Source organism: Monodelphis domestica, chromosome 1 (assembly GCF_027887165.1).
Source record: "Monodelphis domestica isolate mMonDom1 chromosome 1, mMonDom1.pri, whole genome shotgun sequence".
Classification (NCBI taxonomy): Eukaryota; Metazoa; Chordata; class Mammalia; order Didelphimorphia; family Didelphidae; genus Monodelphis; species Monodelphis domestica.
Window position 1 is genome coordinate 279,856,050 of NC_077227.1, and position 22,112 is coordinate 279,878,161.

Genomic DNA, 22,112 nt, shown 5'->3' on the forward strand with positions numbered 1-22,112 from the left:
GAGAGTCATAGCACCTACCTCCGAGAGTGGTTGTGCAGATCAAATGAGATAATAATTGCAAATCCCTCAGCAGTGTCTGGCACCTAGGCAACACCACATAAATGTTAGCTATTGTGGTCAGGCCAGCTAGGTGGCTCAGTGGATAGAGCCTGGAGTCAGGAGGAGCCAATACCTATGTGACCCTGGACAAGTCACTTAACCTTGTTTGCCTCTGTTTCCTCCTCTGTAAAATGAGCTGGAGAAGGAAATGGCAGACCATTCCAGTATCTTTGCCAAGAAAACCCCAAATGTGATCAGGAAGAGTCAGACAAGGCTAATTGACAAAAAAATGAAAAAAAAATTATTCTATAACCTGAGGAGTGGGGAAGGGTAGACTGTGTTTCTGTAGTAAAAGTTGACATTTATATAGTTTTTCAAGACTTTTCTAGACATTATTTCATTGGACTCTCACAACAAGCCAGTGTTATCTACTACTATCCCCCTTTTACAGAAGGGGAAACTGAGAGTCATTGATTTGATTTGCCAGTGGTCACAGGGAAGTGTCAGAGGCAGGGTTTGAACCCAAGTCTTCTGACTCAAAGTTCTTTCCACTATACCATACAAATTCTCCATTGTATGTAAAAAACAATTTGTTTCTTGCGTGGAACAATATTGAATTCAATCTTTATTTCATTCAAAGTCAGAAAACCCAAGATGAAGTTGGATTGAGTGTAATTTCTAGCGATTTGTACATTAAAAATTTTCCATTGTTTTGTTATTGTTCTTTAATTTCAAATCAATAACATTCATTAAGTGCCTTTGTTGGATATACAAAATAAGGCAAAAGGACTTTACCTACCCTCTTTATCTACCTTTATCTACCCTCAGGGACTTTACAAACTAATTGGCCTGATACCCACTAACTATTCTTTTGTCATAATAGTAATAATAATAATGCCTTACATTTGTAGCACTCCTGAGAACTTTCACTTATCTCATCTGATCCCCTCAACAATCCGATATACAAAATCATCAGACTTTTTAAGGGCATACTTGTTCTATGTAGTCAGCATTTTGTTTTTCTTTTTGATACTTTTCAAACCTAAATTGAAGAAAAATTAGTGTTGTTTTTTTTTTTAATTCTTACCATCTGGCTTAGAGTCAATGCTGTGTGTTGGTTCTAAGGCAGAATAGTGGTAAGGGTTAAGCAATGGAGGTAAGTGACTTGCCCAGGGCCACACAGCTAAGAAGTGTCTAAAGTCACATTTGAAGTCAGGTCCTCCCATCTCTAGGTCTAAATCTCAATCCACTGAGCCACCTAGCTGCCCTCAATAAAGTTTTTTTTTTATTTAAATTAATTTATTTAGTAATTTAGAACATTATTCCTTGGTTACAAGAATCATATTCTTTCCCTACCTCCCCTCCCCCCACCCTTCCCATAGCTGATGTGCAGTTTCACTGGGTATTATATGTGTCCTTGTTCAAAAACTATTTCCATGTTGTTGGTGTTTGCATTAGGATGCTCATTTAGAGTCTACATCCTCAACCATATCCCCTCGACCCATGTATTCAAGTGGTGGTTTTTCTTCAGTGTTTTTATTCCCACAGTGTTTCCTCTGAATGTGGATAGTGTTCTTTCTCCTAGATCCCTCCAAGTTGTTCAGGGTCACTGCATTGCCACTAATAGAGAACTCCATTACATTCAATTGTACCACAGTGTATCAGTTTCTGTGTACAATGTTGTCCTGGTTCTCCTCCTTTTGCTCTTCATAAATTCCTGGAGGTTGTTCCAGTCCCCATGAAATTCCTCCAGTTTATTATTCCTTTGAGCAGAATAGTATTCCATCACCAACAGATACCACAATTTGTCCAGCCATTCCCCAATTGATGGGCATCCCCTCATTTTCCAATTTTTTGCCACCACAAAGAGCGCAGCTATGAATATTCTTGCACAAGTCTTTTTCCTTATTATCTCTTTGGGGTACAAACCCAGCAGTGCTATGGCTGGATCAAAGGGCAGACAGTCTTTTAGTGCCCTTTGGGCATAGTTACAAATTGCCTTCCAGAATGATTAGATCAGTTCACAACTCCACCAACAATTCATTAATGTCCCAACTTTGCCACATCCCCTCCAGCATTCATTACTTTCCTTTACTGTCATGTTAGCCAATCTGCTAGGTGTGAGATGGTATCTCATAGTTGTTTTGATTTGCATTTCTCTGATTATAAGAGATTTAGAACACTTTTTCATGTGCTTATTAATAGTTTTGATTTCTTTGGCTGAGAACAGCCTGTTCATGTCCCTTGCCCATTTATCAGTTGGAGAACGGCTTGATTTTTTTGTACAATTGGTTTAGCTCTTTATAAATTTGAGTAATTAGACCTTTGTCAGAGGTTTTTGTAATGAAGATTGTTTCCCAATTTGTTGCTTCCCTTCTGATTTTAGTTACATTGGTTTTGTTTATACAAAACCTTTTTAATTTGGTGTAGTCAAAATTATTGATTTTATATTTTGTGTTTTTTTTTTCTAGCTCTTGCTTGGTTTTAAAGTCTTTCCTTTCCCAAAGATCTGACATGTATACTATTCTGTGTTCACCTAATTTGCTTATAGTTTCCTTCTTATATTCAAGTCATTCACCACTTCTGAGTCTATTTTGATGTAGGGTGTGAGATGTTGATCCAAACCTAATCTCTCCCATACTGTCTTCCAATTTCCCCAGCAGTTTTTTATCAAATAGTGGGTTTTGGTCCCAAAAGCTGGGATCTTTGGGTTTATCATAGACTGTCTTGCTGAGATCATTTACCCCAAGTCTATTCCACTGGTCCTCTTTTCTGTCTCTTAGCCAGTACCAAATTGTTTTGATAACCACAGCTTTATAGTATAGATTGAGATCTGGAACTGCAAGGCCTCCATTCTTTGCATTTTTTTTTCATTACTTCCCTGGATATCCTTGATCTTTTGTTCTTCCAAATGAACTTTGTTATGGTTTTTTCTAATTCAGTAAAAAAAGATTTTTGTTATTTCAATGGGTATGGCACTAAATAAGTAAATTAATTTGGGTAGGATTGTCATTTTTATTATGTTATGTTATGTTATGACCCATGAGCAGTCGATGTTTTTCCAGTTGTAAAGATCTAGTTTTAATTGTGTGGAGAGTGTTTTGTAGTTGTGTTCATATAGTTCCTGTATTTGTCTTGGTAGATAGATTCCTAAGTATTTTCTATTGTTCTAGGGTGATTTTAAATGGAATTTCTCTTTCTAATTCTTACTGATGATATGTGTTGGAGATATATATAGAAATGCTGATGACTTATGTGGGTTTCTTTTGTAACCTGCAACTTTGCTAAAGTTGTTGATTTTTTCAACTAGCTTTTTGGTTGATTGTCTAGGATTCTTTAAGTAGAACATCATATCATCCACAAAGAGTGATAGCTTGGTCTCCTCATTGCATATTTTAAAAACTTCAATTTCTTTTTCTTCTCTAATTGCTACTGCTAGTGTTTCTAATACAATGTTAAATAATAGAGGTGAAAATTGGCATTCTTGTTTCATTCCTGATCTTATTGGGAAGGCTTCTAGTTTATCCCCATTGCAGATGATGTTTGCTGATGGTTTTAGATATATACTGTTTATTATTTTTAGGAAAGGCCCTTCTATTCCTATACTCTCTAGTGTTTTCAATAGGAATGGGTGTTGTATTTTGTCAAAGGCTTTTTCTGCATCTATTGAGATAATCATGTGATTTTTGTTGGTTTGCTTGTTAATATGGTCAGTGTAAAAAATGGAGACTTGAATCCAGAAGTTCTTGCTCCACTTCCCCAGAATGCTTTGTAATATCACTGAATTCTCACCTGGGCCGAGATTGAGATGGGGTATTTAACCTGATTGGAAAAGCTTTGGGGTCTCTTTTCTTTCCTGTTTCCTCTTGCAAGCAGACATGGCTCTTTTCATAATGTAGGTGAGGTTGTCTAGGCCAGAGGCATAGACACATGTTTTCTTACTTGTATTTTCTTTAAATTCTCAATCTTTAATAAAACTTATAAAAATAATACTCCTTGCAGAGAGAAACTAATTTCTACCTCTATCAGTCTCCCCCCAAAATTTTAATCTTAACACAGTTATGTGAATGGTTTTCCTAATATTGAACCATCCTTGCATTCCTGGTATGAATCCTACCTGGTCATAGTGAATAACCCTCGTGATCTCTTGCTGGAGTCTTTTGCTAGTATCCTATTTAAGAATTTTGCATCTCTATTCATTAAGGAGATTGGTCTATAGTTTTCTTTCTCTGTTTTTGACCTGCCTGGCTTTGGATACAGTACCATATTTGTGTCATAAAAGGAATTTGGTAGAACTCCTTCTTTGCTTATTCTGTCAAATAGTTTGTATAATATTAGGATTAGTTGTTCTTTGAATATTTGATAGAATTCATTTGTGAATCCATCTGGACCTGGGGATTTTTTCTTAGGGAGTACTTTGATGGCTTGTTCAATTTCTTTTTCTGATATGGGGTTGTTTAGGTAGTCTATTTCTTCCTCTGTTAGTCTAGGCAATTTATATTTTTGTAAATATTCATCCATATCACCTAGATTGCCATATTTATTGCCATTTAATTGGGTACAATAAGTTTTAATGATTGCCTTAATTTCCTCTTCATTAGAGGTGAGGTCTCCCTTTTCATCTTGGATAATGTCAATTTGATTTTCTTCTTTACTTTTTTTATTAGATTGACTTGTACTTTGTCTATTTTATTTGTTTTTATTTCAAAGTACCAGCTTCTATTCTTATTTATTAAATCAATAGTTCTTTGACTTTCAATTTTATTAATTTGTCCTTTGATTTTTAGGATCTCTAATTTAGTCTTCATCTGAGGGTTTTTAATTTGTTCACTTTCTAGTTTTTTAATTTGCATGCCCAATTCATTGACCTCTGCCCTCTCTAGTTTGTTAAGATATGAATTCAAGGATAAAAATTTTCCCCTAAGTACTGCTTTGATTGCATCCCATAGATTTTGAAAGAATGTCTCATCATTGTCATTTTCTTCAATGAAATTATTAATTGTTTCTATGATCTGTTCTTTAACTAACTGATTTTGGAGAATTGTATTGTTTATTTTCCAATTATTTTTTGATTTGCCTCTCCATGTACCCCTACTAATTATTATTTTCATTGCATTGTGATCTGAGAAGGTTGAATTTATTATTTCTGCTCTTTTGCACTTGTTTGCAATGTTTTTATGCCCTACTACATGGCCAATCTTTGTGAATGTACCATGTGCAGCTGAAAAGGTGTATTCCTTTTTGTCACTATTTATTTTTCTCCACATATCTACTAACTCTAATTTTTCTAAGATTTCATTCACTTCTTTTACCTCTTTCTTATTTATTTTTTGGTTTGATTTGTCTAGTTCTGATAGGGGAAGGTTCAGGTCCCCCACTAGTATAGTTTTTCTAACTATTGCATCCTTGAGTTCTTCTAGTTTCTCCTTTAGAAATTTGGATGCTATGCCATTTGGTGCATACATGTTGAGTACTGATATTTCCTCATTGTCGATACTGCCTTTTATCAGGATGTAATTACCTTCCCTATCTCTTTTAACTAGATCTATTTTTACTTTGGCTCTGTCAGATATCATGATTGCAATTTCTGCCTTCTTTTTATCAGTAGATGTCCAATAGATTTGGCTCCATCCTCTTACTTTTACCCTATTGGTGTCTACCTTCCTCATGTGTGTTTCTTATAGACAGCATATGGTAGGGTTTTGGTTTCTAATCCACTCTGCTATTCACTTGCATTTTATGGGTAAGTTCATTCCATTCACATTCAGAGTTATGATTACCAGCTGTGTATTCCTCAGCACTTTAATTTCCACTCCTCGTCCTGCCCTTTCTTCTTTCACAATTTCCTTCTACACCAATGTTTTGTTTTTAATCAGTCCCCCTAATTCCCACCCTTATTTTACTTCCCTTTCTAACCCCCCTCCCTTCTTATTTGCCTCTTATTTTCTTAACAGTCTTTTTATAAAACCCCCTACTCTCTCCCTCCCTTGTACTGTTTCCTTCCCCACCAGTCCATTTGTTACCCTTCTACTTTCCTATGGGAACAAATCAATTGTCTGCCCCTATGATTCTGATTGTTCTTCCCTATTTGAGTCAATTTCAATGCCTGTAAGAGTTGAGTATTTCCTATCTCCAACCTCTTTACCCTTCCAGTGTATTGATGTTCTCCCCCCTCCCATCATTAGCTTCTTTGTGACATATAAATTTATCCCCTTTTGTTTCTTTCCCCATTTCTTTAGTATTCTTTAGTATTAACCTCTTTTTTAAAAACTCTAGTTGTGTACATATATATACACACATATATATGTATTTATGCATACATATATCTATATACATGTTTATGTCTTGGCATGTCATCCTATACAGTTTGTCAGTGTTCCCTCTAAGTGTAATTCTTCTAGCTGCCCAGATGATAATAACAATTTTTAAGAGTTACCAATGACCTCTTTTCTTATAGAGCTACATATCATTTTAACTTATTGGATCTCTTAAAAAAAAGTTGTGTTTTTTTTTTTCTTTTTACCCCCTTTCTTAATTACCTTTTGATGATTCTTTTGAATTCTGTCCTTGGGCATCAAATTTTCTGTTCACGTCTGGTCTTTTCTTTACAAATTCTTGGAATTCTTCTATTTTTGTTAAATGACCATACTTTCACCTGTAAAAATATAGTCAGTTTTGCTGGGTAATTGATTATTGGTTGTAAACTTAGTTCCCTTGCTTTCTGGAATATCATATTCCATGCCTTTTGGTCCTTCAGTGTAGATGCAGCTAGATCCTGTTTTATCCTCATTGTGGTTCCATGGTATCTGAATGACTTCTTACCAGGTTGTAATATTTTTTCCTTGGTCTGATAGTTCTTGAATTTGACTATAACATTCCTGGGTGTTGTCAGTTGGGGATTAAGTACAGTGGTGATCTGTGGATTCTTTTAATCTCCACTTTTCCCTCTTGTTCTAGAATAACGTGGCAGTTTTCTTGGATAATTTCCTGTTGTATGATGTCCAGGCTTTTTCTTTTGTCATTGTCTTCCGGTAGACCAATGATTCTTAAGTTGTCTCTCCTGGAAAGATTTTCTAAATCTTCTGTTTTGTGAGTGATTGTGTGAGTATTTTCCTCAATTTTTTCATTCTTTTGATTTTGTTTTATAGTTTCCTGCTGCCTTGTGAAGTTGCTTGCTTCTAGTTGTTGTATTCAGGATTTTAAAGACTGAATTTTATCCCTGGATTTTTGGTCATCCTTCTCCTTTTGATCTTTCATCTTCTTTGTCTCATTTTTAAGCTGAGTAATTTTGGCTTTCAAGACATTGTTTTCTATTTCCACATGACTTATCTTACTTTTTAAGTTTTTTTCCCAGTTGTCTTTTGTCTCTCTTAATTGTGTTTTGAATTGTATTTTGAGTTCTTCCAAAGTGTGTATCCAGTTCACTGGGGTTTCTGTTTTTTTGCTTGGTGTTCTCTCCTCCTTCTCTGTTCTGTTTGCTCTTTGTTCATTGCCTGTATAGAAGCTGTCAATTGTAATTTCTTTTTTCTTTTTCTGTTGTTTGCTCATATTTACTCCTTCTTTACTCCCTACAGTTGCCTGTGCTTTTGCTCTTCTCATTTTTTTTTTGTGGTTTTGGGCTTTTCTGTCAGCCTTCCCCCTTGGAGCTTAGTCAGCAAATCTCTCAGTGCAGTCTGGGGGAGGGGTGTTTGAGCTTGAGCTTCCCTGCCCTCTGAAGACTTTGATGTGATTAAGTCCACCTGAGTTGGGCTGGATGTGCCCTGAAGCCAAAACCTCCTGGAAGGGGTGGGGGGCGGCAATATGGTGGGTCTCCACTGCTTCAACTAGGCTGCCTGCTCTGAGCTCCTTCTCTACCTGCTTCCTCACCACCTGTGTTCAACACTCTTAGCCTGGCACAGCTTTGCTCACAAGGTATTCCCTCCAGACCAATACTCTTGTCTGATCAGAGGTTCCAGCTGCCGCTGGAGGCTTAGCGCTCTAGGTGGGGGAGGTGTCCTGGGACCTTCCTTCTTCCTTTTCCTTAAACTCGAGTATTCTCAAATTCCGACTTTTGAGGGTGTACCTTTTAAGTTGAGTCCAGCAGTAAGATTCCTTGGCTCTGTCTTATTGTTAGGTTTGATTTTCAGTCCCCTAAGAGCATTTAGTTTGTAATCGTTGAGGAAGGGTTTTCAGAGGTCTGAACTTTCACTGTCTCTACACTGCCATCTTGACTCTGCTTCCCTCAATAAAGTTTGTTTGGTTTTTTAAACCCTTACCTTCTGACTTGGAGTCAATACACAGTATTGTGTATTCCAGGACTCCAAGGCAGAAGAGTGGTAAGGCTAGGCAATGGGGGTCAAGTGACTTGCCCAGGGTCACACAGCTGGGAAGTGTCTGAGGAAGTGTCTGAGACCTCCCATCTCTAGACCTGACTCTCAATCCACTGAGCCACCCAGCTGCCCTCCCTCAATAAGGTTTTAAAATGTGAAAGTGACAATTGCTTGAAAGGCTGCGATAAAATAGGTAGTCAATGTTATTAAGCCCTACTATATGCCAAGCATTGTTCTAGGTGCTAGGGATAAAGATTTTAAAAACAAACAACTAAACAATCTATACTCTCAAGGAATTTACACATTTTTGAACACTGATAGTGGAGCTGATCCAGCCGTATGGGAAAACATTTAGTATTATGGTCCCCCCAGTCACTCAACTTGGACCTAGCAATAATGCCAAAGCATATCCAACCTCCCCTCTCTCCCCAAATAGGTAAAAACATGGGGAGAGGTCCCACATGTATAAATATACTTAAAATAACATGTTTTATGGTAGCATAGAACTAGAAATAAAGTAGGTCCCCCAAATTGGGTAATGTCTAAACAAATTGTGGTATTTAAATGCAATGGAATATTATTGCACCATAAGAAAAGGTGACTATGGAACTCCTTTTTAAGACTGAGACCTGAAAAGTTCTACAGGAGTCCAACTCTGTCTGAAAAGGGCACTGGGGAAGAAGGAACAGTTAGAGACAGGAGGCCCTGCATTCAAATCTGACCTCAGACACTGCCTAGCTGTCACTTAACCCCAGTTGCCTAACCCAAACTGCTCTTCTGCCTTGGAACCAATACTTAGTCATGATTTTAAAATGGAAAATAAAAGTTTAAAAAAGGGAGAGGGGACCAGATTAAATGATTAAAGAAATCTAAAGGAAGATAAAAAGCAAAGACATTTATTAAGTCTAGGACTGCACAAAAAAGAGAGCCAAAAATCTGGTACCTTTTAGAGAAGGAACCTACTTGGGAAGCCAGCATGTACTCAGATAAGTAAATCAGAAGCCTACTAAGTGCTTTAACCAGAAGCACAGGAAACCAGCAGTGCCCTCTTTCTTGAAACTGGGTATTCTGCTGAAGAAGATCCTAAGAGGTTGGATAACTGAAGCACTCTGACTTAAGATGCTCTGAATGGGCCTGGTATCTGCCAGCACTTTGCGCACTGACATACCAGCAGAGGTGAAAACCAGAGGAAAGAGTCCAGGTAATCAAGATGAGGGCAAAATAGTACTTGACATCCTATTTAGGAATATAGAAAGAGTTAGTCTGGCTCAGGCACAAATTCCCAGAATAGGAACAGAGGAGTAAACTGGAGACACTGAACATGATGAAGAAAATATTCTGGACTGAGAGATGCCCAAGAAGTAAACCCAAATGTGGCAAAATTGGGACATTAATGTATTGCTGGTGGTGGTGTGAATTGATGCAACCATTTGGATGGCAATTTGGAACTATGCCCAAAGGACTTTAAAAGACTGTCTGCCTTTTGATTCAGCCATACCACTACTGGGTTTGTACCCCAAAGAGATCATAAAGAAAAATACTTGTACAAAAATATTTATAGCTGCACTCTTTGTGATGGCAAAAAATTGGATGAAGAAATTATGGCATCTGTTGGTGATGGAATATTATTGTGCCCAAAGGAATAATGAACTGGAGGAATTCCATGTGAATTGGAATGACCTCCAGGAAGTGATACAGAGTGAGAGGAACAGGACCAGGAGGACACTGTACACAGAGACTGATAAATTGTGGCACAATCGAATGAAACAGGCACCAGTAATGCAATGTTAGCTACTAGCAGCAATGCAATGTACCAGGACAACACTGAGGGACCTATGAGAAAGAACACTATCCACATCCAGAGTAAGAACTGTGGGAGTAGAAACAGTAGAAAAACAAATGCTTTATCACATGGTTTGATGGGGATATGATTAGGGATGTAAACTTTAAATGATTGCTCTATTGCAAATATTAATAGTATGGAAATAGGTCTTGATCAATGACACATGTAAAACCCAGTGGAATTGCTCCTTGGCTGGGGGATGGGGGAAGGAGGGGAAGGAAAGAACATGAATCATGTAACCATGGGAAAATAGTCTAAATTAATTAATTAAATAAAAGTTTTCATATTTAAAAAAAAACACACACAATGCTCTCATCCTGAGGGAAAAAAAAAAGAAGTGAACCCAAAAGGATAGGGTAAATTCTACAATAACAACTAGAGGCTCAGGGGAAGAAAAATAATGATCCAGTCACAAAGAATATATAGAAGGAGTTTAGATGAAATGAAACAAGAGATTAAAAAATGAAATGAGTCCTGAAGGAAAAAATTGGAAAAATAGTATAGAAGGGAATTGGAAAACCTTACCCAAGTATCAGACTCCCAGAAAATTAGGATAAAGTAAGGAGAACTCAATGATCTCAGAAGACAATAAAATGTTAGGAGATAGTTAAAAGATTGTAAAAATGTAGAAGAAAATGTAAAGGATTTACTATTAAAAACAACTAAACTGCTAGAAATTGAGAAGATGCCTAACAACTAGAGAATGTCTAAACAAATTGTGGTATATGATTATGGTTAAATATTACTGCTCCATATGAAATGAAGGGCAAGCTAATTTTTAAAAACTTGGAAAGAACTTTATGGAATAATGAACAGCAAAATCCATAAAACCAAGAGAACATCATACACAGCTACAGATTTAATATTTGAAGAATAAATTGTGAATGTTCCCTCCAGAGAATGAACTTAAAAATCAAAACAATAAAGACAATCTGTCTATGAATCTGTCTAGTTATCTGTTGTGTGACCTTGGACAAGTCACTTTACTCCCATTGAGTAGCTAGCCCTTGCCTCTCTTCTGCCTTGGAACTAATACACAGCATTGATTCAAATGTGGAAGGTAGAGGTTTAAAAAAAATAACCTACCTTTCAAAACTATGAAAAAAATGGATTTTGATTAGAATAGAAGAATTTTTTTTTTAAACCCTTACCTTCTGTCTTGGAGTCAATACTGTGTATTGGCTCCAAGGCAGAAGAGTGGTAAGGGCTAGGCAATGGGGGTCAAGTGACTTGCCCAGGGTCACACAGCTAGGAAGTGGCTGAGGCCGGATTTGAACCTAGGACCTCCCGTCTCTAGGCCTGGTTCTCAATCCACTGAGCTACCCAGCTGCCCCCTAGAATAGAAGAATTTAAAGCATTTTTTTTGTTGCTTTTTAAAATCTTCACCTTCCATCTTAGAATCAGTACTGCATTTTGGTTCCAAGGCAGAAGAACAGCAAAGGCTAGGCAATGGGGTTTTAGTGCACAGGGTCTCACAAGCTAAGAAGTATCTGAGGACAATTTGAACCTAGGACCTCCAGTCTCCAGATCTGGCTCTCAATCCAGTGAGCCACCTAGCTTCTCTCAGTTTTAAGCATTCTTAATGAAAAGACTAGTACTAAGAAAAAAATTTTGATGTGGATACACAGGAATCAAAAGAAAACAAGAAAAGTAAACGATCCATTGAAAGATCTAAACTAAGATGAAGTACTTCCTTCTAAAAGGAGGGAAAAGACCACTGCCCCATTCATGAGTCAAAGAAGGATTTAAATAAGACAAGTATATGGCTTGGAGAGGTTCTGTTCTATTTTGATGATCTTGGAAGAGGAAAGAAAAGGGAAGGAAAAAGTAATTTCCTAGAGAAGAAATAAGTAAGAAGAGGGAGCAATCACTTCTTATGATTGCAATAGAGGGGGAGAACATTAAAATGTGGTGGAAGGGGCTAGAGAGTGGACATCACCCTGAATTGCTGAGCAAGAGCTGGCTACCCAATAGACTTAATTTTTTTCTTTTCTTTTTTTTTTAAACCCTTACCTTCCATCTTGTCAGAAGAGTGGTAAGGGCTAGGCAATGGGGGTCAAGTGACTTGCCCAGGGTCACACAGCTGGGAAATATCTGAGGCCAGATTTGAACCCAGGATCTCCCGCCTCTAGGCTGACTCTCAATCCACTGAGCCACCCAGCTACCCCCCCAATAGACTTAATTTTTTAAATTTGATTTAATTTGATTTTTCAGTTCCTTATCTATGGCTCCAAGAAGCTGCAGCATGCGCTGGAGACAGACATCAGTAAAACCATCTTGGCAGAGGGACTAAACCAGGTTAAGGGTAACCAACAGGCCCCTAGTCCATTCATGAGTTAGGAGCTCGCCTACCCATTGATTGTGAAGATTTTCTCCAGGTGGAATGGTTGGATGAGAACAGTTTATTACAACAGCCATGAAGTCAGCTTGAAGCAGGTGCTGTCCTTAGAGCACTTAAAGCTTGATCAGATATCGAAGATGTCAGATCATCCTCTGCATCTGGGCCATCGCCAGTCATCTTGAATTCTGTCCTGCCACTGGACTTTAATGACTTTGGAAGAGAGATTGAGGTTGATGACTCTGAAACTGGATCACTTAAATCCAGGATATCACCCCATGATATCATTAGCTCTCTATGAAAATGAAGGCCAAGGCAGCCAGGTGGCTCAATGAATTGAGAGCCAGGCCTAGAGATGAGAGATCCTGGGTTCAAACCTGGCTTCAGACACTTTCTAGAGGTGTGACCCTGAGCAAGTCACTTAACCTCCATTTGCTAAGCCCTTGCCACTTTTCTGCATTGGGCATTGATTCTAAGACAGAAGGTAAAGGAGAAAGAAAAAGAAAGAGCAAAAAGAAAAAGAAAAAAGAAAAAAGAAAGAAAGAAAAGAAAAGAGAAAGGAAAGAAGGAAGGACAAAACAATTTTCAGTTCCAAATTCTTTCTCTCTTTCCAACCCCCAAATTAATCAACTTTAAGGGGAAAGACAGTTTTTATACTCTTGCTGTCATCTTCCTTTTCTAAATACTTGGTTTTGGACCTCAGCATTTTTCCTTGGACTTCCCATAAAGGGAGAAAAGGATTTCTTTTCTCTACACCCTTTCTCCTGCAGACAAAATAGGAAAACTATAGACATATGGCAGCAAGAACATGTATGTTCTTGTATGGGTATCCATGAGATTGGACCTCAAATTTCTGGTTATCTTTTATGCTTTGGATTTCTTTCCCTGAGCATGGGTGATCAAGGAGCAACCCTGGTGACTACCTCAATAGATCAGAAGCTCCTAGTTCTGGGTGCTGACTATTCTCTGAAACAACTTCATGATGGAGAAGATGACCAACTCCCAGGAGACTTAGCTCAAACACAGAATATGGACCTTGAGCTAACTGCCCAGACATTTCTCATGGTGCAATAGTATCCCACAATGTGTTTAGCCATTTCTTAATTGATGGGCCTATAAACAATATAACTTGAGTCCCTGATGGAGATGACTAAATACCCCACATACAGGTGCACTAACAATCCTCAGGATTTCCAATAGTAAAAATAAATTGCGTTAGTCTTTGAACTATTGTTCTAGTTTTGTCTTTAATTTTCCTTCTGTTTTTTAATCACATCCTAAAGAGAAAAAATTTTCCAAACTGTGGGTCAAGTTCACAAAGCAAATGCTACACATTATTGGATATTTTTTAGGTCAGCTCCTACATAAATATATTCACTTTTAAAAATATTATTTATTAACAATTTACTTATTAACAATAATATTGTTAAAAACAAAATTTTAATATTTTTTTTTATTTTGAGTTTTAAGTTCTCTCCCTCCTTTCCATGTTCCCACTCCTCATCCCTCCCTGAGATGGTAAGCAATCTAATACAGATTTTACATGTATAATTAAGTACATTCACTTTTAAAAGAGGAAAACAAAAAAAATCAACCAAAGGTAAAACTCTTTCAAGGTAGACAGAGGGGAATGTGAGGAAGAAAGAGGCAGCAGGCCATAGACATAGTTGCCAACAGCCTGAGATGGTTCATTGAACCTCACTTCCTGCCTGCACCCTCACCCCCAACCCCTTCAGCCTGGACCAGGGAAGGAAGCCTGTGGGGAAATCAGTGGGCAGTTTTCTGGCAGATAGTCTGCCCTTCAGCAATGTCCATGTTATCTATCCTTATGAATATGAAAACCTGCAGAGGTTTCCCAATGGTCAGATCCCTATCAGTGCTTGCCTCAAGTGTCTTAGGCCTCTCATTGTCCCTGAAGATAAAGAAGTTTCCTAGGGCCAGATTAGGGAGCCCCCAAAATGAGGCAGCAACCCTCTGCTTGGTCCCAGATCCAAGAGATTTAAAGATTTGGGGAGACCTGTTTCTCTCATGATTTTTTCTTCACCTTTTTGAGTCTCAATGGTATATAGAAAAGTCTACTGGAATCAGGGGCCATGGGTTGTAGCATGAAGATTGGATTTAGCTATCTCCTGATTGTAACAATGAAGATACTTAGTCTAACAAAATCAGGGATATATCGGGAACTTTACATCACTCCACCCTACTTTGTCTAACAAAAATAGGAATGTCTATAACCATATTTAAGGATTAAGTATTTAGGAGGATGGCCTTTGATAGAGAAAAATGACAAATTAGAAACAGCTGACAGATCCCTGGGCTGTCCTAAGTCAAGCTTAAGCTATCATTGGTACAGATGAGACGCAGGAAAGTGATGTAAAATTGTCTATATATTTCACGTCACTTCTTCTCATCACTCTCTTTCCCCAGAGATGTGGCTCTGGCTGGCAGCGTGCTAAGCGTTCCGACATCTTGGCGTGGTGGCAGCTATTTGTCTGGGTTTTGGTGGTGAGTTTGCCCTTGAGCTAATTCAGGTTCAGGCATCTTAGCTGAACCCTCTTGGAGTTCAGGCTGACTCTTTCCTTCTTTACTCTCCAAACTTTATCTTCCTAGAAGCCTCTAATCTTACCTCCTGTTACAGGCCAGGTGAGAGAAATCCTACACATTTTCCCTCTCCTTTCTCCTTAATTTCTTTCCTCTATATTAATTAAAATCACCATAAATTTCTAGCTGTCTTGGGTTTTTTATTTGGGATATCCCATAGCGACCAATAATTAATATAGTTTAGGTCACAATGCTAAAATTATCCTTTACAGTTTTTGGCTGACCATGTCAGTTGTGATGAAATACCCTCAGTCTTCTTAACTTTCCTAAACTTTTTCTCTACTGTGACTATCCCCAAGTTCAGCTTTTAATAGCTTATTTTGATCAGCTGTAGAGGTAAGTAAATTTAGATTTTTCCCCTTCTCTCCTTAAATTAGATAGAATACAGCTGTTTTTCTTTAAAAAAAAAAAAGCTGCAGGACTGGGAAAGCTGTTTAGCTACTAATTCCCTTTCCCTCAGGGAACAACTGCTCAGATTACTCTTAATTAGGAGTGAGGGAGACCTAGAGAGAGTTTTGGCCTTGTCCTGCTCCCCATGTGTTTTGTGAAGCCTGCTAGGAAAATAATTACAAAACATATATAAAAATGAATACTACATTCTTCAACATTTATATGGCGGTTGAAGAATTAGGGACATTGAGGAATACAGCATACCTCCAATTCTTTATATTATTAGGTAATGTCATTTTTGTACTCCTCAGTACTGTGTTTAGAAATGCTAACATGAAAAAATTATTTGAAGCTAAAGTACGAGAAATTATGCAAGAATCTAGAGCTAAAATTTAGAAAATTATGCAAAAATCTGAAGATAAAACACTGGAAAACATAAAGAACATACAATACAAAACACAGGAAAATATAAAAAATTTGAGGCTAAAATGCAGGAGAACATGCAAGCCCAATTGGACAATTTAAAATGTCTTTTACAGGATCAATTGGCAAATATCTACCCCACCAAAAACAGGTCTGAACCTGACAGACAGGTTCAGTGTTTCTGAACCTCTAAATGAGGACATTTCCTTCCCCAAAATAGAGATGGAAAACACCTTCCCTATAGCTCAGCTAACAGACTGGTTTCCTCATGGTCTGCAAATCTTGGCTGAACTTAATCCCCAAGACCCTTCTCCTGAAATCCCAGTTTCTCATGATCCGTCTCCTACACAAAACCCAGTTCCAGACCAAAGGAAATCTTGTCCTTCTAAAGAAACTTGTCTTAGTCAAACTGACCCACAGGTACCAAATTCAATTAGAGGCCTGTTTCCTCTAAGAGAAGTATCTGAAATAGGATGGAACGGGGATGTGGTGACTTTAAGGCACAATATACTGTTTACTCCCCAAGAAGTAAATGAATTTATATGAAATATTCCCACATATGAACAAGATCCCTTTCTAGTAACAAAAAAGATGACACATTTTTTCAGTATAATCCATCTTACAAGGATGTAGAAAACTCGCTACAGGTTTTTTTAACTGATTGTGAGAAAAATAAAATAATTGCTCATGTCAACAAAACTGGGGGAGGGGGAGACAATGCAGCACACTGGCCATCTTAGGATCCCAAATGAGACTATAACAACTCTGAGGATTATTTACAACTATACTGTTGTAGAGAGGCCATCTTAACAGCAATGAGAGAGTGTGCAGACAGTACAGATAAACAGACAGAATTTGAAAGAATTAAGCAAAATGAGGAAGAGACACCCTCCAGATTCATGGAAAGAATAATTGAGTTTGGGGGTAGATACCTGGATTTTGACCTATCTAAAGAAAATTGCATAAGACAAGTTAGAAGGCACTTTGTCAATAACTCTTGCAAAGTGATTAGGAATTATTTTAGAACACATTGCCCAAGATGGCTGGAGATGGACTTTGAAGAATTTTGGAAAACAGCTCTATATGTTTCAAAGGGAAAAAAAGAAAAGGAGGAAGAAAATAATGATCTCATGGAGGAAGTAAAGAAAGAACTGAGATGTTTAAAAGATACGATGGCTAAACTGGAAAGTGGGCATGATACTCACCCAATGGCACTTGCCCCTCTCCAGGAATCTTAATTATTGATCCATTACCTGTCAATTCTGTGAGAAGAAGGGCCACAGAATGGTAGAGTGTAGAACTTTACTCAAGGCACTCAGAAGGAATCTGTAGTTTAATAACAACTACAGAAGTGATAATTATAGGAATAACTATAATAATGGTAATGGAAACCACAGCTTTAGGAATGATAACTATAGGAATAGATATTGGGGAAATGATAACTCAAACTAAATGACTCCACAACAATATAACATAAGTGGTGCTCATCCAAAAAATACTGAGGGTGCTAATGCCCTTTAGGAGGGTGCCCAAGGAACTTCCCAAATATTATGAAGGTGTCTGGGGGGGCTGGGGAACAGGAATCAGAGGATACAACCTTTGATATTTTGGACCCTGATGTCCTACTACCCATTGTCCCTATCCACTGCTCCCCTATACTAATGAACCCCATGTTACTTTAAAGGTGGGTAACACTTATTATGATTGTCTTTTAGACACTGGAGCTTCCAGGTCTGTATTAAAGAGTACACCTGATTTACATTGTTATTCTGTTGGCTCAGATAATGTAATTGGAGTGTCAGGAATACCCCAAAGGGTTAAAAAACTTCCCCCTAAAATGGTGTCTGTAGGACCCCTGGAGGTATAACATTCCTTCCTTTTGATACCTGACTCCCCTTTAAATTTGCTGGGGAGGGACCTTCTATGCAAACTCAGAGCCACAATAACTTGCTCCCCAGATGGTTTCTTATCATTGGAAATACCTGAGGAATCTTTAAATTTACTCCCTGTAATTCTCTCAGAGAATCAGGAGGAAAAAGAGCATCTCACCTTTGTAATACCTGCAGATATACTGGAATCTCTTTGGGCCACATCTTCTTCTGATGTTGGCATACATCAGCTATTCCTGTGCAGATTAAAACTAAATCTAGCCCACCTCCTTCCATTCCTCAGTATCCCCTCTCAAAAGAGGCAATAGAGGGTATTACCCCAGTAATAAACGCATTAATTGACAAGGGAATAATAATCCCTTGTAAATCTGAGTACAACATGCCCATCCTGCCCATTAAAAACAAAAAGGGGGCCTGATGGCAAGCACTTCTATAGATTCGTACAGGATCTGAGGGCTGTGAACAATCACGTTATAAAGAGGCACTCCGTAGTTTCCAACATAAATACTATTATTTCCTCTATTCATAGCACAGCTACATACTTTATATGAGTGGACTTGTGCTTAGCCTTATTTTCCATTCCCATACATGAGAACTCCAAGCATATCTTTGCTTTTACCTGGAAGGGCTCCAAAGATACATGGAGTCATCTGCCCCAGGGTTACATGGAAAGCCCGAGTTTATTTGCACATATTTTGAGCCAAGACACAGATAATATAACATTTAAAAATTGCAAATTAATCAAATACATAGATGATCTACTCTTGGCTTCAACAGATGCAGAAGCATGTCAAGAAGATAGTAAACACCTTCTTTGGGAATTGCACAAAAGAGGGCATAAGATCTTGAAGGATAAGGTTCAGTGGTGCCTCCCTAAAGTAGAATATTTGGGATTCATCCTGACTGCGGGTGCTCATTATATTTCTCCAAAACGAATTGAAAATATTCAAAATTTAAGCACTCCAACCACTAAGAAATGAGAGCAATTTTAGGAGCAACAGGGTTTTATAGACAATGGATTCCTTGCTATGGGGAAATTACTAAACTCCTTATATCACTAACAAGGGATTTGGTTCCTGAACCCTTCAAATTAGAGCCAGAACACTTGTCAGTTCTGTCAGATCTAAAACAGGCTATCCTGTCTGCCCCTGCTCTAGGCATCCCAGATTATAACAAGCCATTTAATTTGTATGTACATGAGCGAAGAGGGGTAGTTTCAGGTGTTTTAACTCAGACTTTGGGACCTTCTCAGCACCCAAATGCTTATTATTCTGCCCAACTGGACCCAGTAGCATCAGGAGCACCACCATGTCTTAGAGGAGTAGCTGATACAGCCTTACTAGTAACAAAAACTGTTGATCTACTATTAGGATGCCCATTAACAATTATGTGCCCACATGAGGTAGAAGCATTGTTGCTAAGGCATAGAACACAGGCATTCTCGGATCAGCGAATTACAAGGTATGAAATAACCTTGTTAAATAGCAAAAACATTACATTGAAATGCTGTACAACCCTTAACCCTACCACTTTGCTTCCAGATTTACCAACTTCAGGAGAACCATTACACAGTTGTGAGACACTAGTATCCATGGCAGAAAAACCTCGAGATAATCTCTTGGACTCTCCCTTAGACAATCCAGATCTGGTCTTGTTTACTGATGGTTCCTCTTTTATGAGAGATGGCATATGCTACACTGGAGCTACTGTAGTCACAGAATTTGCCACTGAGTGGTCAGCTTCACAGACCTTTAATATTATCGCTTAAGGAGCAGAACTCATAGTTCTGAAGCATGCCTGTATAATTGCCAAGGATAAAGAGGGAACAATTTATAAAGAGTCTAGATATACTTTTGGCATTTGTCACTCAGTTGGGATGCTATGGCTCCAGAGAGGATTTCTAACCTAGCTGGGAAATCTATAGCTAATGCAGAAATTATTAATGAAGTTCTTTCTTCTCTCCAGCTGCCTGAAGCCCTAGCTGTAGTTCATTGCTCTGCCCATACAGGTGGCACTGACTCTGTCTCTAGGGGAAATGACTGAGCAGATGCTGCTGCAAAGCTAGCAGCCATAGAAGGGCCTGAATTAATTTTAACATTAACAACCATTGATGGCTTAAATTTATCACTTTCCTATAATGAAAAGCAAGTGGAGAAATGGAAGCAAAAATTCAAAGCAAAACAGATTAATGAAGTATGGGTGTCATTTGAAGGAAAACCCCTGCTCCCTAGAAATTTCTATCACCAAATTTGCCAATCTATTCACAGAAATGGTCACTTTGGCACCCAGGGCATCATGGACTCTGTTAAGAGAGTATGGATAATCCCTGGTATAACTACTATAACCTCTAAAGTGTGTTCAGTCTGCTCTACCTGCCAAGCATATAACCAATATGCATTTCGTGGCAAAGCCTTTGGTGGGCATCCTCTGGCTTACACACCTTTTGAGCATCTACAGATAGATTTCACAACAATGCCAAAGGCCGGACATTATAAATTTTGTCTAGTCATAGTAGATCAAGTGACCAGATGGCCGGAAGCATTTCCTGCGACCCAAGCCACAGAGGCTTTTGTTGCTAAGGTGCTTTTAAAAGAAATTATTCCTCGCTTTGGCCTGCCAGCACATATTGATTCAGATAGAGGAAGTCATTTTACTGATTCTATCCTAAATCAGATATATTCTTGCTTGGGGATAACTCCCAAATTCCATGTTCCATATCATCCCCAGAGCTCAGGTCAAGTTGAGAGGATGAACAAAGAACTTAAAACTATGATTGGAAAATTATGCACTGAGACACATTTAAAATGGCCTGAAATTCTCCCTCTGGCCCTATTTTATCTTAGAAGCAGGCCTAGAGGAGACCTACACATTTGAGATGCTTTTTGGACATCTGCCTATACAGGCTAAACCTTTATCCCCTGCATATACATCACTATTAGGGGGAGATATTACTATTGCTTCTGACATACAGGAATTACAGCACAAACTGCATGAACTTCATGAATCCGGAGCTGCAGTACAAGCTAGACCACTAGACTTTTCTTTTCATGACCTGAACCCAGGAGATAAAGTGTATATTAAGAATTTCCAGCATACTGGAGTAAATCAGCCTTCCTGGGAAGGGCCATTCCAAATATTGTTAACTGCTCCAACATTGGATTGGATCTCCAACAAAGATTGGAGAGAAGGACTCTTGGATTCATTGTTCACACGTAAAGAAAGCATCTTCTGTTTGTGACCACGAAAATATGGTTTTCAAGATTTAAATTGCAAAAACTGTAAAGATAAATTTTAGCATCTTGATTTTATATAAAAAATAAGTGGTCACCATGGGAAAAATTCCCAAATATGCAATACCCAAGTCAGCTGGGTTTTATGGAGATTTTAATTAATACAATTGAAGGCATTAAGGAAAGGGAAAGAGACAGAGTAAGAGGAAATAGTAGGAAAAGGCTAGAGCCTAGGCCAATGGCCTAGGCCTTTCTCTTTAAGAGAGAAACTAAGTCAGTCTTTAATCACTCACCACAAGATCTTTCCAAGCAAAACTAGTGTTCAGAGACCCAGCAGCCTCTTCTAATTCCTGACCTCCAATTCAGCTACCAAAGCTGAATTAAATTGAACTACCTTGAACTGGTTCAGACAGCTCCTTTTAAAGAGAAATTTCTCTTGTGTCACCTCCCCTAAATTTTTATGTCTACCAATAATAGTAGATGCTTTTCCTAGGACAGCCCATTCTTAGTTTTTAGTTCTTATCTTCTCTGGGTAGATTATATAGTCTGAGTACTTCTCACCTCTTTGCTAAGCTTGCCCCTTGCAAGTTGCCTGATCTTTTAGTGATTAATTTGACCTTCATAGGTACTTAGCACCCTTTTGTATTAGATCTAAAAATAGACCTAGCTTAAGGGCTTTTGGCCTCACTATAAGTGTGAGTTAAGTACCTTCATTGTTCACTAAGGAGTTTTACAACTTTATCTTCCCCTAAAGTATGCCTAAGTATGGGTGGAGTAATTTTAAAGTTCCCAATACATTCCTGATCAAGTACCTCCATTGTTTAAATGGGGAATAACCTTAACCAAATGTTCTAAGATAGAGTCTGAGAAATTTTAAGATTCACATGTTGAGACTGATTGACTGCATCCTATCACATGCATTGGAGATAATAATCCATAGACAAGTGGATACTGTTGGCAGGAACACATTGAATTCCTTACCCCCCCTTATTTTTATTATTGCTTTCCTTTTATTTAGATGAGAATATTTTATTTCCCCCCTTATTTTTC